Consider the following 16380-nt stretch of genomic DNA (forward strand, 5'->3'; position numbering starts at 1 on the left):
TCTTTTATACAGGTATTACTGTGCTGTCTCTCACCATTAAACAGGTATTATTGTGCGGTCTGTCCCTTTTATCCAGGTATTACTGTAATGACTGAAAATCATCTTCAATAATATATTTCTATGGTCTCAAGTACATGAAATGAGGTATGATAAACACGTAGAGTTTATTTATCACATAAGTTACAAAGGGAAGGGGGAAGGGGGATGGGAAAGGAGTGGGGAAGGCTAAGGGGAAGGGGAAGGGGAAAGGGTAGGGTTTGAAACCTACCCTATTATCTAGGTTCGGTCAAATGATGGCCACATGCCAAATCCTGTCTAGATCAGTCGAGTGGTTCGGATTTATATAGGTCACAAACATATAAACTAACATACAAAACAGACATACAAATATACAAACATTCACTTTTATATATATAATATATATATATATATATATATATATATATATATATATATATATATATATATATATATATATATATATATATATCATAACTTTCTGTCCTTCCTCTAAAATTCAATTAAATTCAGACTATTCAGTTCGTTTACATAGTCGACATTATTTTTTACATTCGTATTAGAAATGTGTCCTACCAAAGGTGTAAGAATTTCTACAAGCCATTTAGATAAGTTACACGAAACGGAGCCTATTGGTCTAATAGGGTTATTGCCTGTGTCTTGACTAGACCATAGAGATGTGGTAGAGAGGAGCACTGAGATGTAATCTGTTTAAATGGTCAGATCCCTTAAAAATGGATTTAATTTGTCTACTAATAATATATATATATATATATATATATATATATATATATATATATATATATATATATATATATATATATATATATATATATATATATATATATAAAGACTCAGTTCAAAATTGCACACACACACACACAAGAGCACACTTGAATACATACTCAATAAAATCACTTCACATACCGACTTATACGGTTAAACAGGAGCACATTAAAAATAACATAAAATCATAAGACACTCATTACATTAACAAAATTTTGAAAATTTTCAGAGTGGAGAAAGAAAATTAGACTGAAATATACCTGTACAAAAAGCAGAAGCTGCTAACCTTACAACACAAATGACTGAATCACTAACAGGAAAATATTATATATATATATATATATATATATATATATATATATATATATATATATATATATATATATATATCTTCTTCTTCTTTTAACGTGCATTTTTCCCATTTTTGTATGGGGTAAGCACGATGCCTTCTTTTGAAGGACTTTTTTTTTTTTTTTTTTTGATTTGGCTTTGGGGTAGACCTGTAGTCTCGATCGGCTGCCCTGCCTGACATCGCTTAGACCCCGGTAGCGTATGTTTCATGTATCATACCCGACCCAACGCCCTTTCTTCCCAGCAGCGAGAAGTTGTTGCGCGGGTAGGGCAAGAGTTCGAGACGTGTGAGATGTTTGTTATGTTTTTAGAAGGTGTTGTAGTGGCTTTGTTTTGTGTGTGTATTTAGTCTGTAACACCCATTTGCTTTTAAGCAAACCTATCCGTTGATTACATATATAATCCCGGGATGTCTACACGGATAGCAAAGTGTCTGCCTCTCTGATCAGTCGGCTGTGGATTTGAACCCGCGCCACAGACCTCTACGAAGTCCAAAGCTGCTGCTGTAACTGACTGAGCCATCGAGGCTCCATATATATATATATATATATATATATATATATATATATATATATATATATATATATATATATATATATATATATATATATATACATATATACAAGAAATCTGAGGTACAAATAGTAATGAGCCATGACAAGAACAATGGAATAAAGGCAGTTTGAGGAGGGAACCCGTAGCTTGATATTTGAAGACTCAAGTATCTGAAATTTCTGTAGGTTCTGTGCTTATGTTGGATAGATCTGGATTGGACAGTCGACATCCAGTTCTATAACTCACCCTTTATGAGAGTCAGCACTGACCCTGAGAAGCCACCTGGTAGATCTGACATATGTTCCCAGATTACATCTGGGACAGATATATTCATAAACAACACTAGACGACATCAAAGAGCAAAGTCCATCTTTAAACCTGAAGAGCAAGCCGATTGTGTTTGGATTTTTTGAAATGAGTTTGATGTCAATGACCCCAAAGTGTTGTTGAATGATGGTAATGATATCCCTTTTAAAGCTATCGCCTTGTAAAAATGGGAAAACCGGCTATATAAAAGTTTACTCTAAAGTTGAATGATTTGTCAAGCAGTCTGCTTTGTCAAAGGAGCTATCAACCGAGGTAAACCCGCACCTTCATCAACATTACATAGCTAACGGCGTTTTTAAGAGTGAGTGGGATGCACAGGGGAGAAAAGGAATCCCTGGGAGTACCCCAGGAATGGTGTTGGTTTTCTCATGTGAGCAATTTTATGGGCCTCGTCAGAACGTTAAGTTACAAAAAAATGTAAGAAAATCCTCTCGGAATTCTCTCCCGCACCAACTGACCTCCGCGTGCCAAATGGTGATTTACTTCTTTCTCTTCATCATTGGCATACTATCTTTTGTTGATGTGTGCATTTCACTTTGAACCCTTTCCCCTGATAAGTGTTGGAACCAGACGATGTGGGTATCCATTTCCAGAGAGTCTTTTGGAATGAGATCGTTGTCCTAAAACCACTTTTTAAACCCTGGTTGAGACCACTCTGAGTCTTAGGTCAAATATAAAATATATAAAGGGCTTTGGTGCCCATTTGCATACCGTCGTCCAGGGTACAACCCATGTCCGAGCTCATGGTAGGTGCTTGGTATATACATCTTATATTACTTATTTCACCATGTAGGCCAGATACTACAAACTCCCTTTTATGTTATTACGACACGGAACATTAAAAAAAAAAAAACGAATTCCTGAAAATACTTGCGGACGCCGAAATGGGAATCACATAAATTGGACCATCAGGATCCTCAAGGTGGTATGTTGAGTCGTAATGAGGCTCTCGGCTCCCCTTTAGTCGTCATAATATCCACTCTTCATCAGGCAGAAGCAATGAACGTTGCTGTAAATGATTTATATATATATATATATATATATATATATATATATATATATATATATATATATATATATATATATATATATATATATATATATATATATACATACATACATACATACGGACTGTCACTCGATGGGCCGGAGTTCAATTCCCCGGCCGGGCTGATGAAGAGTTAGAGGAATTTATTTCTGGTGATAGAAATTCATTTCTCGCTATAATGTGGCTCGGATTCCACAATAAGTTGTAGGTCCCGTTGCTAAGTAACCAATTGGTTCTTAGCCACGTAAAATAAGTCTAATCCTTCGGGCCAGCCCTAGGAGAGCTGTTAATCAGCTCAGTGGTCTGGTAAAACTAAGGGATACTTAACTTAGTGTTCATAATACTTAGTTTTTCTACAATAATGTTTGTAAAATATGAAATTCCGTCCATTATCTTAAGCAAACTCTCACGAAACAGAAAAACATATGAATATATGAAGCATGACCAAAATGAAAAGAAACTTAAGTTAATTCGTTTTGGAATTATTGGACGAGTACTAATATCTTTATAAGAAACCCTTTCCATTACTGCTCTACACGACTCATTGAATAAGAAACCACTGATTATTTTTCCCACGTATAAATCGTTATTACATATTTCATTTTTACTATTCAGAGATAAATTGGGGATCCCACCTGAAGTACCACACCTCTGGAGAGAATAAGTCTTGCGTTTGTGTGTGTGTTTGTGTCTCTTTCCCAACCCCCTCTTTCAATGAAAGTAAGTGTGTGAGAGAGAGAAAGAGAAAGCGAGAAAGTATAATGTCAAAGAGGACCCAAGCTTATGCTATGTCAACTCGGCAAAAGTAAAGGTAACCTTTCAGAAGGCATATGGTCCTGAATTTTCTTATTTAGTTATGTGTCAGCATTACTATTTGCTACTGTTTTGAGTAAAGATTAAATTGCACATATACACTACATATCAGTGTACATTGGAATTTTTTCTGATTTTTATTACTTTGGTGTTGGCCACTTAAAGCACTAAATAATATAAAAAAAAAAATATATATATTCATTCATTTCGAAGCTAGGTATGCAAAAATTCCATAATTACTAAGGAAATTATAATACAAACGTTATTACTCATTTTCTAGGTGGTAAATGACCGCCAAACCTCAAACTATTTCCTTAAGGTGGAGAAATCCCTTATTATGGCTTCAGAGTATATGTGGGGACTATAGTAATAACTACTCCCCCAATCCTCTACCCTTGAGAGATTTCCAGAGCGTCTCGGCAGCCGTAAATCTTACCTATCAACAGTTTCTGCGTCCCTAAGAAGGATATGCAACCGGGCAAATAGTAATAATGTGGTATTTGGCTGGGACTTTAAGCTCTAAGATGAATAGCAATGGAAAGTCGACGAGGTAAAAAGAAATAAAATACTCGGAACATTCTGCAGTATGGGGACGAGTCGTGTTTACACGATTGTTGGGCAGAGCAAGTTGACGCAGTACTTTGCTTTGAACATTTTACTCTACATATACAGTATGTATTCAAATACAAGAGTGGTTAAGTAGGAGCATTTTGGTATAGACGTTAGTCTACATACTGTTAAAACTTTCTGACATGAAATATATGCACAGAATCTATTGATCACTTTTTACCAGATGCGTATGTGACTGTAATAAGCCTGAGATCCAAATGGATCGCAGGCTTTGTAGTGACAAGCATATCCAAAAAGTGTGAAGAATTCGAGAAGTTAAGAGGGCTTTGTGGTTATTAAATTTACGAAATAAATATAAACATATGCCTACACAAATGGCCCATATTTCCCATTAGGCTTAATGGCTTTTGTTATCCATTTTGACATCAAACGTTTGGAATTTTCCTCCGGAAATTTCTAGGGTTTCTGGAAAAAAAAAATCGTATTTTATTGGTGGGTCTGTGACTTCATCCCAGGATAGCCTCCCTTTGTTTATTCTCTCTTCCTTTTGGTCGGATTTAGAAAGGGCTCAAAGTTGCCCAATCTCACAATAACAAATATGGGCACATATTTCTAAAAGTGGCTTAGTAGAACTGTTGTTTATTTCATCATGATCGATAGTATAGAGACAAATATTTCTTAACCTAAAGTAAATTATTAAAGGAAATCATCTGTACTTGTAATTCGGGACACGCTGTATATACAAGCACACACACACACACACAGGTGGGAGGAACTACACCTACGTCACGCGGAGAGTGGGTAGAGAAAGACTCAAAATGATATGTTTATAAACCAAAAGGTTCTAATTTTAATGACGGATTTACCTAATATTTTCTTTAAAATGTGGCTAAGTAAACTCGAATAGTTTGATTTTTTTATAAATGTACTGGAAGGGCCATAAAAGATTTGTCATTCATAGAATACTGAATATAATTAAGAAACATCTTTATACTTGAAAAATAAATTTCATGATACAGCTTATTATTACATAAACAATGGTAAATAATAAATAGTTGGACATTGCAATTATATACATGTTTCATAAATTTTCTGAGAACCTTTAGTTCATTAAATTATTTTGTTAGCTTAGACAATTTGCATTTTTAAATGCGCATTTTTTCATATTTTGCTTCAGGATATGCATTCTAAAGATAGTTCTGTATCACACAAAAACTATTACAACATACAGTATAGTGGTAGAAATTCAAATTTCGTGATTTCACCCTCTCCCGGCCGGTAGACACGTAATTTTCTGTAATGTTGAATATTTACAAGCGATATTCAGTAGAAAAAAAAAAAAAGTTATAACTGGTGACTTTCGTTCAACTGAAAACTATTTATCATTACCTGGAGGATTAGGCCTAATCTCGTAATTGGTGGCATCCGGTCAACTGCAATTATATTATTTACTGGGCAAAGAACAAGGAAATATTGCCCAGATACTATAAAAAATAATAACTAGGTCAACCATTTACTCACCGAAGAGAGCTTTAGTATTTTAATTTCCTGACCTAAAGTTCATAATTGGTGGCATACGGTCAACTGCTGTTACATTATTTACTGGGCAAAGAAACAGACGAAATATTGCCCAGGTACTATGAAAATATTGACTAGGTCAAAAATTTATTCGCCAGAGGAAATTCTGGTATTTTAATTCTCTGGCCCAAAGTTCATAATTGGTGGCAAATGGTTAACTGAAATTGTTATTTACTGGGCAAATAAACGTTCGAAATATTGCCCATGTACTATAAAAAGGGTAACAGGTCAATGATTTATTCACCAAAGGGAATTTTGGCATTTCTATTCCCCGACCCAAAGTTCTAGTCTTGCAATTATCTTTTAAGTTTGAAAACATAAAAATTTCCAAAGCCACGTTGACGATGTTTGCTAGCTTTATAGGAATCAGTTGCAGTGTTCAGGCGTTTAATTGTATAGAAAGTAGATAAATAAGTATTTCGGTAATTATCCAAAATCTATTAACATTACAACTCATTTTTCCTAGTACACCACCCAAAATTTACGGAGAAAATCATGACAAATCATTTGCAAAATCTGATTGTCAATGGTAATAGTAAGCATAGTAAATGTTATGTGGCAAATATCTATCATACTGTAATATATTCAACTACATAAACTTGCTTATTATGAACAGTCAACTTTGCTTGAGTAGAATACCGCTACAACTACTCTTTCCTTGTATACCACAGAAATTCCAAATAGAGAAATCGTGGCATATAATCATTTATAGCATATAAACTGATTCATTCAGAACCATCAACTTCACTTCAAAAGAAACCAGATTTTAAACCTGTCCTTTGATGCACGCATATGCATTGTTGGTATTGCATCATTCTTTGATTGTACAAGATATCTTGATATTGAGAGTCCAAGTAATTCATATTTAAGGTTCCTTGCATAATCAGTTGATTTAAAATTCAAGCTACAAATCCTCGAAGAATCCGCATTAAATTTGTCTTTTCTCTTGCACAGATGAATCCATTTCTTTCATAGTTCTTAATTTTTATGAAATTTATGAAAAGTAAGATCAGTATTTCGATCTGAAATGGAGTTGCATCCATACAGTGCACAAATATCCTGCATAGTTCTACAACGACAATGACCAAATTACACGTGAAAACACAATATAAAATCACGACCACATTTACACCTCCTCCTTTCTGCTATACTTCCTTGAACTGACTGACAGGTAAATAGCCCAACCCTCGCCGCGTGACGTCATGCACGAAATTGCTCGAATTTTGGGTCAATTGTGAACAGACAGACCTCTCTTCTTAGACCATGGTTCGGGACAGTGTATACAAACACAGATATTATATATTGTTACGAGAGTCATTCGGTGGATAAGGTTAATTATTAATTACTTTGATTAATGCAGCGTTGCTATACTGGAGACCCATGTAATCCTATCAACTAAGTCTGGAAATTACCCCCAAAAGATAGACAATTAGATTAATTAGATTAGGTCGCCAGTTGGAACTAGGTTACTGAATATTTTAATTTATTCTGGAACAAATGAATTGAATAAAACCCATTGATTACCCACCTAGTCTAACAAAAGAAAATGAATTGTTACAATGAGGGAATTTACATGAGCCAACTAGTCCCCTTTGGACACAGTAATATTTCCCTTACTTAGGTTATAATACAACAGCTGATAGTTCTAGTAGTGCTTTCGTAAGCAGTTCTCTAGTACATTAAACAAAGGTATGATCAGACCTCAAGGCTTGCCTGAGGATTACTTTTAATTGATCTCTCCCTAATTCTTAATTACTGCAAGGGGAATATCTTATACAGTCTCACTAGGCAATACTAACTATACTTCGTATACTCGACTTCATATTGCAGGAAATATGGTTCCACCAGGATCTTTAGAAAATGGCTGAGAAGGGGGAAAGTAAAAGAAAAGAAATACAGTGAGAGAGAAATACTGTGAGTAATTATCATTATCAGACTTACCTTAGTAGAATGCTTGCACACACTTGCAATTGATGCCTGGGGTCTGGTAATGCAACCAACGTGTTCCACTAAGTAAAGAAACAAAGAAAAATTGTGTTGCCACTACCATTTGTGTGCCCTCCCCTCGTGATGGCTGGCTTTCCTCTGACCTGGGACGGTGTGCTTGGGGCTTGGCTTGTTTTCGGACAGCCAGCCCCTTCATAGCCTGCGGCAGTCTGAAAAATGACAAAAAAAACATCGCCGATACATAGTACAGAGGAAAATGAGGCTACAGGACACCCTAACTAAAGAGGGCCTGGTGAGACCCTCCCTGTTGGGTAGGTCTCTAATAGTAACCTATCAACTACTAAGATGGTTGAGTTTTGAACACAATAACAACACACAGTTAGCTTTCCTCCCTTGCTCCCATGGAAGAAGCTAGTTCTTGGTGCTGCCTTGTCTTTCTTTTCCCTTCTTTTGGTTTTGATTTTATTCCTAACAATTAAAGGAGAGGTCGAACAGCAATATATATATATATATATATATATATATATATATATATATATATATATATATATATATATATATATATATATATATATATATATATCTGACCAACCTGGCACTGCTGAGGAAACTCTGAAGAACTCAGAAAAATTTTCCTGCACCTCATTGTACTGATTGTCCCTTTTATCCACGACCTACTGTGCAGACTGTCCCTTTATCCAAATATCACTGCACTGACTGTCCCATTTATCCGGGTATTACTGTGGTGACTGTCCCACTTATCCAGGTATTACTGTGGTGACTGTCCCATTTATCCAGGTATGACTGTACCGACTGTTCCATTTATCTGGGTATACTGTACTGACTATCCCATTTATACAGGTATTACTGTGGTGACTGTCTCATTTACCCATGTATTACTATGGTGACTGTCCCATTTATCTATGTATTGCTATGCTGACTGCCTCTTTTATCCAGACATTACTGTGGTGACTGTCCCTTTTATCCAGGTATTACTGAGGTGACTGCCCATTTATTCAGATATTACTGTGCTGCCTGTCCCTTTTATCCAAGTATTACTGTGCTTACTGTCCCTTTTATCCACTGTGTTGTGACATTACTGTGGTGACTGTCCCCAGGTATTACTGTGTTGACTGTCCCGTTTATCCAGGCATTACTATTCTTGTCTGTCCCTTTTATGTGACTGTCCCTTTTATCCAGGTATTACAGTGGTGACTGTCCATTTTATCCAGATATTACTGTGGTGACTGTCACATTTATCCAGGTATTACTGTGGTGGCTGTCCCATTTATCCAGGTATTACTGTGCTGACTGTCCCTTTTATCCAGGTTGTGTTACTGTAGTGACTGTCCCATTGATGACTGTCCCATTTATCCAGCTATTACTGTACTGTCTCTCCCTTTCATCCATGGATTGCTGTACTGACTGTCCCTTTTATCCAGGTATTACTATGGTGACTGTCCTCCAGGTTTTACGGTGCTGACTGTCCCTTTTATCCAGGTATTACTATTCTGACTACCCCTTTTATCCAGGTGTTACTTTGGTGACTGTCTGTTTGATCCAGATATTACTGTGGTGACTGTCCCATTTACCCCCACTAAACCTAAACACACCCCCACCTAACTGAAACACCCCGACTAAACCTAAGCACAACCCACTAAACCTCAACACACCCCCTGCTAAAACATAAACACACCACCTGGTAAACTTAAGTACATCCACACTAAACCTAAACACACACCCTCACCAAACCTAAACACACCACCCACTAAACCTAAACACAAATCTTGATACAAAATTATTAATCACAGGGAAGAAAAGCATTTTCAATAATATATTTCCATGGCCTCAAGTACATGAAATGAGGTATGATAAACCTTTAGAGTTTATTTATCACATAAATTATTATTATTATTATTGATAAATTATTATTATTATTAGAGTTTATTTAGCTGACTTTCATCATAGGGCTGGCAACAAAGACAAAAGAAAGGGGAAAGGGGGAGGGGAAGGGGAAGGGAAGGGGAAGGGGTATAGATTTGATACCTACCCTGTTATCAAAGTTAGGTCAAATGATGGCCACATGCAAATTTTTTTTTTTAGATGGCCAAGAAGTTACCCCATAAGTTATAAAGGGAAGGGGAAAGGTGGATGGGGGAAGGGGAAGAGGGAAGTACGGGTTTGAAACCTGCCCCATTATCTAAGTTGGGTGAAATGATGCCCACGTGCCAAATTGTGTCTAGATCGGTCGAGCGGTTACATAAGTTACAAAGGAAGAGGATGGGGGAGGGGAAGAGGGGGGTCAAATCATAGCAACATGCCAAATTTTGTCTAAGGGGAAGATTTACCACATGGTTACAAAGGGGGGAGGGAGGGTTTGAAACTTACCCTACTATCTAAGTTGGGTCAGATGATGGCCACGTGCCAAATTTTGTCTAGATCAATCAAGCTGTTCGGATTTTTATATAGCATGAACATACAAACATACAAACATTCACTTATATATGTAGATATATATGTATATTATACATACATATATATATATATATATATATATATATATATATATATATATATATATATATATATATATATATATATATGTGTGTGTGTGTATATCACATGACATCATTTGCAGCAACGTCCATTCTTCTGCCTGATGAAGAGTGGATATTAATGACAACTAAAGGGAGGCAGAGCCCATTACGACTTGACATACACCGTGAGGATCCTGATGGTCCAATGTATGGTTTCCCATTTTGGGCGTCCGCTAGTATTTTCAGGAATTCTTTTTTTAATGTCCGTGTCATAATAACATAAATAAGCCTTTGTAATATCTGGCCTACATGGTGAAATAAGTAATATAAGATATATATACCAATCACCTACCATGAGTGCGGACATGGGTTGTACCCTGGAACGAAGGTAGGCAAATGAGCACCAAAGCCTTTATATATTTTATTTGACCTAAGACCCAGATTGGTCTCAACTAGGGTTTAAAAAGTGGTTTCAGGATAACGATCTTATTCCAAAAGACTCTCTGGAAATGGATGCCAACACTGTCTGGTGCCAACACTTATCAGGGGAAAGGGCTCAAAGTGAAATGCACACGTCAACAAAAGGGCAGTGTGTAAATGATGAAGAGAAAGAAGTAAATCCTCTTTTGGCATACGGAGGTCAGTTGCTGGGGGAGAGAATTCCGAGAGGGTTTTCTTACACTTGATTTGGTAACTTAAGGTTCTGACGAGGCCGTGAAATTGCTCCCACAAGATCCTAAACCATACCTGAGGTAGTCCCTGGGAACCCTTTTCTCCCTTGTCCAGCCCCACACATCTTAAAAACCCTGTTGGCTATGTAATGTTGATGAAGGCGGTGTGGCTTTACCTCGGTTGATAGCTGCTTTGATAAACCCTGGTTGCAAGATGGATGACAGTGGTGAAATGTATTTAGTTAATGTTTGACGAAGTTCTCAGATCGTTATTTTCTGTGATCTGGTTTATGTCTTTTATTTCCTCTCTCTCAGATGGAAATTGATGTGTCAAGGAGGGATGATTTGAAGACAAATGTTTTTAAATGAGTGATTTTATTCCATGAATTATGGAGCTCAGATGGTGCTGCAGTAAAAACTCATACCACAGCAATGCATATGGGATACTTTCACACAAACTCACATATCAGGTTTTGAAATTCTTCCACAGAACAAATGGAAAGTTATGAAGTTTACTAAATCTTACATTATTTTAAGTTTCTATTAAGCTATTTTTCATTTTACATTTCTTGTATTTTCTGACTAGTGACAGAGTTAGATGCCAGGCTAACGACTTGGAGGAAATCAGATGGATTGACCGAATCCGGACTATAACCTTCAGAGAGGCCAGGGATGCTGGCGCATCAAGTTCCTGGATAGCTAAATACATTAAAGAGATGAAAGTGGATCAAAATCCATATGACTGCCATCACGAAAAGAGTGAGAATCTTGAAGGCCTGAAGTCCTTTCTCAGAGTCAAAAGACATCATAGCTGAGGCAGTGGGTAAACCAAGAAAGTCTTTACGTAAATTGGTGCTTGAACTAGAAACAAAAGAGGAAAGAAGAGAAGCTATAGTGCTGTATATGCCTGAGTTGAAAAAAAGCCATTTCATGTTATCAGCAAGCCCAACATCACTCAGCAACAGAGAGAAGTGCATGGTTTTGTGGTTCATTTTTAAAGATTGGGATGAAGCTGACTTTCTCCATGTTGCCACATTAGATGAATTCTTCATTTAAACAGTCAGGAAGCCAAATCATAAAAGACATCATTTGGGCTGCAAAGTTGGATGATATCATGATGATGTATCACCAAGTTATGAATGTTTGGGAATTTTTCTGTTTCAAAGCCAAATGGTTAATGGATCATCAAAAAAAGGACAGTCATGGAATGGCGAATACTTCAGAGAAACTGTGCTTACTGGTGAAGTATTTTTCTCAAAGATCCTGAAAATATGTTATCTGTTGAAGAAGTCACATTTTTGCATGATAAGGCACCATGTTTCAAGGCTCTTCAGACACAGGAGCTGCTTGAAACAGTGGTATCGATTTCTTTCGCCAAGTGAATTTCCAGGTAGCTCCCTGACCTTAATGTGTGTGAAAACATTGGTAGTATCTTAAAGGATCGTGTTGAAGCATGTGCAGTGAACTGTGATGGTATACCAAACCTCGATGACCTGCGAAGAGAGGTGATCAAAGTGTCAGGGAAATGGGGTTTGAGTCTCAGCTTTTTGTGATTTGCTGAAATCATACCCATCAAGAAAGCAGGCTGTGGTAGAGGCAGATGGAGGCCACACAAAATATTAAATACTCAGGAAGATACTTAAATAAATACCTGTTCTGAATTACTTTTGTTTTTGTCCATATCAATTTTAGTTTATGCTGTTCTGAAAAACCCTGTATATACATATATATTTGTATCTACATTTATATATATAGATAATGTGTGTTTGTATGTATTCATTGTAGCAATATATTCATTTATTTAATTGGCTCTTTCCACTCTGTATGTTATCACAGTCATAGCAATCACCACAAATCATAGGACCTAAATCTTCTGTCCCATTGATCTCTACTGAATCCCATTTTATCTTCAGATTAGGGTTACAAACATAATTATGAATTCTGCTTTCACTTGATGTATCTGCAATCTTTTTGGGTACAGACTACAGAAGAGATTTGGTCTGTCCATCATAGTAAGTTTCTTGAACATTTTTAGACAGCACAAGAGTTGCAGTTGGTGATAAAGTGTTTTTGAAGATAAATGTCAGAAATTAATTAAAATGCAAGTTGGGTCCCAAGTTTGAAGGGCTCTTTCGTGTTATAGAAGAGAAAAAGGGAAATAGGTTCATAGTTTTAAATGAAGAAACGGGAGCGATGAAATTAACACATATCTAAGATTAAAAGAACAACTTAATGTTTGGTTGGGGTTTGTCTTTTCGGGGGTGTTTATTATTTTTTTTTCTTCGTCGGGGTTAAGCAGTTATTTACGGTTTTTTTTTCTTTCGTCTGTTTTCAGATGCGGAGATTTAACGTACTCCTCACCTTTGTGGCGGCTGTTAGTGCGGTGGGAAAGGTTTATTTTTTTCAGGTGTGATAATCGAGAGAACCACCAAGTATGGTTGAAAATGACAGAATTTTAATGAGTGTGGAATTTGAGGATCTTGCGTCAGCCAGGACGGAATTGGAATGTTCTCAGAATAGTGTTGAAACGCTAATGAGGACACTAGAGGAGGCAAACCTTAAACGTAATATATCAAATCCGCTGACACGTTTATTCTCAAAGATTAAAAATACAGCGGACAGAAAACAGGATTGAATTGCAGAAACATTTATTTGGGTTCCGGACACGAAACCAAATGATACACAGCTTTGTGTGGTCAAAGTAGGGGGCGTAAAAAGGCAGCGGTCGTTTTAGCTATAAGGGTAACACCAACGGTCGTAGCAGCAGTTGGTGGAGCAGCAATTACAAGTCTAGCGCGAGTTGAAGTTTTGTATACTAAAGTAGCTGATCAGGGTAGAGTTTTGGAGAAATTAAGTCGTAGTAACGCAAAGTTATGCGAGCGTTTTGAGGATTGAGAGAAATACATACAATGTGTTGCGATTTACTTTTGAAGGGGTTAGACTTGACGATAGCTTTCTTTACAGTTCATACTACGGTTTTGAATATTGAAAAGGAGACCGAATCTTTGTTAAATGAGGTTAAATCTCAAGTAAAACCGGTAATAGTGGGTTCAGAAGGGCGTATTTCTGAAGATATTTTTCCTATAAGGGTGTTAGAGTCTACTTTAATGGATGCAGCTTATGAGTGGGGGTCCAACATAATTTTCACAGGTAGTGATTTATATAGGTACTACGGGATAATAAAGGACTTTTTGTCAGACAGAGTGTTAATTGTTGATATTCCGACAAGTGATAAGGAACTTTTTCCCAGTTATAAAATAAGAACTTTTCCTTGTACATATAATAACTCAATAGTGATGTTAGTGGGAATAGACACTATGTACATAATGGGTAGTAAATTTCAATCTTCAGCTATAGATTACAAGGACAGATGTGTGTTGGTCCATAATGAATATGTTTGTGACAACAAGGGGTTTACATTAAGAGATATAGCTTTAGGGGGTTGTGAGTATCAATTGACACATGACGTGACAGCTACAAAGTGTAGTTTTAAGCCAATTCCCTACGACTATATGGTGGTTCGGATGCAACATCCACAGCAGTCTTTTGTAGAAGCTGCAGAATCACTAATATCTGCGAGAACTCGTCTAGACCATTACTTTTGGAGGGACACAGTTGTATAACGGTGGATGCCAGATAGTCTCCACGGAGTTCGATGGCAAGCATTTTTCTACAACATTCATAACATCATCATCATCATCATGTGGTGGAATAACTGACTGCAGCTGAGATTACAATGTTACAAGTGTTAAAAGAAGGGGAAGAAATTGACTATATAGGACTATTACATCGTCATAAGTTGGTGTTACCAGGTGTTCTGGCTACGTTACTAGTAATTATCCTGATAATGAGTGTTGCCATGTTTCAGAGGTGCAGCCACATGTGCTGTTTCAAGGAGAAGCAGCCTCCAAGAATTAAAATGACAGTGACACATGAAGTTGCGGAGTAAATGTGAATAAGGATGATTTGAGTCGAAGTCGACACAAGGCGGTGGCCGAACACTGTTTCTGTTAGTTACAGTTGGTACACGACATGTAGTATTTTTGCAGCATTCAGCGCATTGCAGTGCACAGGTGAAGGCCTGATGGTCTGCGAAGCTCAGCACGGAGTGCCTGAGCGAGGGTCACCTTGAATGCATCCCTGGGAACGGAAGTACCCAACAGTATTTTGCTTTGAAAGTTCTAGAAGCTCAGTCTGGCTTGAACTCGAAATATGGGTGTGCCGTGAGGAAGGCATTCGTACGTTTGTGTGCTGTGTAAAGTGGCTTGTATGGTAAGTGTTGAGAGCTTTTGTGAAAGGCCATACATTCAATTTGAAGGAGCCGAAATTACCACATTTTTTTCAGTGTTCATCTAAAGTCAAACGTATCCTAATCATACCCTGCCAATAAAATACAAATTCTTAAGAATCTTGTTGTATTAACATCATCATATCTAAGCACTTAATCCACAGGGGAAAAAAATTGGTGGTTGCGGGTTTAACTTTGGAGATCACAAATCATCCTTATTCACATTTACTCTGCAACGTCATGTGTCACTGTCATTTTAATACTTGGAGACTGCTTCTCCTTGAAATATTCTCGGCTACACCCAAACTTTAAAACTCGTTTCAAGATTTCAAGGAAATGTTGATTTAGCCTAAAATAGTTGATATTGAATGACCAAAATTCAGAAATATGTAATTATTAATAGCCAAAAAATAAAAACAAAGAATTCCATTTGAAATCCAAAAATTTTACATTTTCCATGACAAGAAAATACAGCAAAAGATGAAGAGAAAAAATAAAATTGCATTGCTAGTGGAACAATTCGGACTGAATTCGAAGTTCCGATGGAGTGGAAATAACCTCAATCGGGGAAAACTGGCGTCGTATTTTGCCGAGGGGAAAAAACTCACTGCTTTCAGTATTATATGCAAATCTTTTCGTGAGAAGCAATTTCCTTTATTTTTGCAGCTAAATCGATTTCTTTCTTGATTTATCTCTCCATCTATTCATCAATCTTATTTGTAAATGAATCGCCAGAAGGATTTTAATGTTGAAAGTAGGACAGATTATAGAAAGGCTGACGAGGAAAGAGCTTCATGGACAGGCAAAGGAGAGTGGGAATAGATGAAACGGTTAGACGAGAGTGTTAATAGTGAAAGAAAAATTTTGAGAGTTCTCTAAATGGAACTAAAA

At 36.8% G+C, this 16380-nt stretch overlaps 1 long non-coding RNA gene across 1 annotated transcript in view; it reads right to left on the reverse strand.

The window, feature by feature from the left end:
• Positions 1-1216: 1216 nt before the first annotated feature.
• LOC136840542 (uncharacterized) overlaps positions 1217-16380 on the reverse strand; it is a 467347-nt gene continuing 452183 nt past the window's right edge. Inside the window, exon 2 of the long non-coding RNA XR_010853646.1 lies at positions 1217-1304. This is a non-coding gene — a long non-coding RNA (uncharacterized lncRNA). The remainder of the gene's footprint in view (positions 1305-16380) is intronic.

The sequence above is a fragment of the Macrobrachium rosenbergii genome, chromosome 7, assembly GCF_040412425.1.
Source record: "Macrobrachium rosenbergii isolate ZJJX-2024 chromosome 7, ASM4041242v1, whole genome shotgun sequence".
In the NCBI taxonomy this organism is placed as follows: Eukaryota; Metazoa; Arthropoda; class Malacostraca; order Decapoda; family Palaemonidae; genus Macrobrachium; species Macrobrachium rosenbergii.